The sequence below is a fragment of the Triticum aestivum genome, chromosome 3B (assembly GCF_018294505.1).
Source record: "Triticum aestivum cultivar Chinese Spring chromosome 3B, IWGSC CS RefSeq v2.1, whole genome shotgun sequence".
NCBI classification, from domain to species: Eukaryota; Viridiplantae; Streptophyta; class Magnoliopsida; order Poales; family Poaceae; genus Triticum; species Triticum aestivum.
This window is the reverse complement of record NC_057801.1, coordinates 658,308,680-658,311,356: the sequence shown is the minus strand read 5'-3', so window position 1 is coordinate 658,311,356 and position 2,677 is coordinate 658,308,680. Positions and strand designations below refer to the sequence as shown.

The 2,677-nt window shown below is 45.0% G+C and overlaps 1 pseudogene; it reads left to right on the top strand.

Annotated features, from left to right (window-relative positions):
* Positions 1 to 221: 221 nt before the first annotated feature.
* Positions 222 to 1,741, top strand: LOC123065985 (uncharacterized; annotated as a pseudogene).
* Positions 1,742 to 2,677: the final 936 nt, after the last annotated feature.

Sequence of the window (2,677 nt, the reverse complement as noted above, 5' to 3'; positions counted from 1 at the left end):
TTGTCTGAACAATCTCTCAATGAAATTATATATCTGTACAAGTGCAGAGCAAGTTTATTAATATGCAAGGACATTTGTGGGTACTCTATGGTTATAGATTACAAATGGAAGATTATCTGACTAGCAAACCATCTATCCATTTTTCTTTTTTTTTTTGCATTTCTTGACCAATTCATCTCTCTAATCTTATGGCCTTGAATTTTACTATGTTTTGCAGAGAGTTTGTCATCATGCAAAGCCCCAGCAAACTGTTTGCCACCTCTATCTACAAACACCTTGCTGTGTCCACCCCCCAAGGTTGGGCAGACCTCCCAGATGGCCTGCTGCACTCAATTGTTGCTATGCTGGGCTCCTTCTTTGACCTTCTTGCCTTTGCTGGCACTTGCCGCTCTTGGCATGCTGCCTTCTTCTCATACCCATCCAAATCTTCCTTGCGCAACTTATGTCCCCCTCTCCTTATCCGAAAACCCCCCTACATCCGAGCTCCTAGCAATGGTCGCCACAATCCACGTACATTTCACTTCATTGATCCAGCCAACCCGAACAGCAACCATCGGTACCAGATCCGGGAAAAAATTCCGCAGAAATTTCGTTTTGCTGGTTCTTCCTATGGTCATCTCATCTTCATCCACCACGGACATTGTCTTCTTGTTGATGCATTCAGTGGTGCAGAAGTTTCACCTCCACGTCTCCCTGAGTTGTGCCGCGACGTGTTTGAGTCGTACTATTGTAGCATTCTGACTGCTCCCCTTGCATCACCTAACTCACGGCTCCTTGTCAACACTGTCACTCAATCCTTATCCTCCTTGTTCAATTGGCGAGTTGGAAGTGACTCTTGGTCTGAACTAAAGCTTTTCTAATCTACGAATAGAGCAGATTGTGGAATTAAACGGTCAGTTCATCGCCATGGATAATCATATGAAGCTCTACACTTTGCAGTTGGCGCCCCAGCTTGCCCTGCGGGACCTGCCAGCAGAGCGGTGCGGCGGCAAGACCCCAAGCGCGCGCTCAAAACCATGGCTAGTGGTCTGCGGTGATATGCTTCTGATGGTTTGCTATTCTGTCAGATTCGGATTACACGGATCGGGCTACTCCACACTCCACCGCCTCGACATGTCAACCAATCCCGCAAAATGGGTGGGGATGAAGAAGCTGGATAACTGGGCACTCTTCGTTGCAGCTGACGTTAGGAACCCACCATTTTCTTGCATTAACCCAGAACGATGGGGAGGGAGAAGCAACTGCTTGTATTACACTGATGACTCTCAGCTTTGGGGCGTACACTCGTTGGGTCATGAGCCAGATCCTGTGAAGGGTCGACCCACCCGTCCCAACTTAGTGTTCGCAAGAAATCGGTGGCGGTATCCTCAGAGCCTCTGGGTGTACCCCAGCATGATCTATTCTGATGGCCGCCAGTGATCGTTGTCATGCACAACTACAGCTTGCTGCTCTACCAGCTTCTTGTGAAAATTCTCCCCATCTCAACAGGGAGCAGATATTTATGAGATGCTCATCAGCATGAGTGCAGGAACTTTTTGCAGCTTGGTATGAGATGCTCATCAGCATGAGTGCAGGAACTTTTTGCAGCTATTCCTTCAGTTTTTATAAGCCTGGCAGCAGATATTTATTGTGTTATGAGCTTAGGACCAGTTAGGAGTACCCGAGCCCGAGCTTATGTGATCAGTTTGATCGTTCAGTTTTTAGCCATGCTTGTATACTTGACTGCTATTGTTTTTCCGTGCCGGAGCGACTAGGTTTGAGCGTTTTACCAGTTTGAATTTGAACGAGGCGAAGAGATTGTCTCTGCATTTGAGCTTTCATCTGTCAGGACATCTAGTGTCATCAGGCACCAGCTTTGCATGTAGATCAGTTTACTTGGGCTGGAGAAGAGAACTCAATCCTTGGTGGTATCAACTCTTAGATGCAATGTTCTGTAATCAGTTCATGTCAATTCCTGGTGGTATCAACATTTTTTACGCGTACGCCGAGAACTTGCACCAAATTGCGTCGTTGGTCATGGGGACACCTGAACCTGCTTGGACTGTCTATTTTATAAATCGATGCCGCTGAGAACTTCCACCGGATTCAGTAAACACAACTGAGTTTTACAATCGTCTGCGATCCTTGTTCCGCTTTCCTGCTTATTTCCGTGCTTGCATGTGTCCCGTAATTGCTGGTTTCGTAAGTAAGGAGTTCTATGGACAGCAGCCCCAGTACTACGTACGAGTACTGACTTGATTGGTCATTTTCAGACAGTAGCTGGTAAATGAGCCCATACTCGTAGTGCAGTTTTTTGGTCTGAATTGACGTGGTACTCCCTCCGTCCGAAAATACTTGCTATCAAAATGGATAAAAAAGGATGTATGTAGAACTAATATACGTCTAGATACATATACATCCCCTTTTATTCATTTTGATGACACAAGTATTTCCGGACGGAGGGAGTATTTGGGAAACAAATGCGCTCCTTGCTTGCTCACTTGCTATTTGCTCACTGCTCTTCTATGTTTCAGAAAAAAGAAACAGCAAATGAATCAAAATTCCTACACAGAGGTTTCTCCTTTCGAGATGCGTCTTGAGATAGTTTTTTTTTTAACTTGTTTCTGTGATTTGGTAAAAGAAATCTTATAAAGTTTACATACTTTCAAAAGTAAAATAAAACATGTAATTTGCTTTT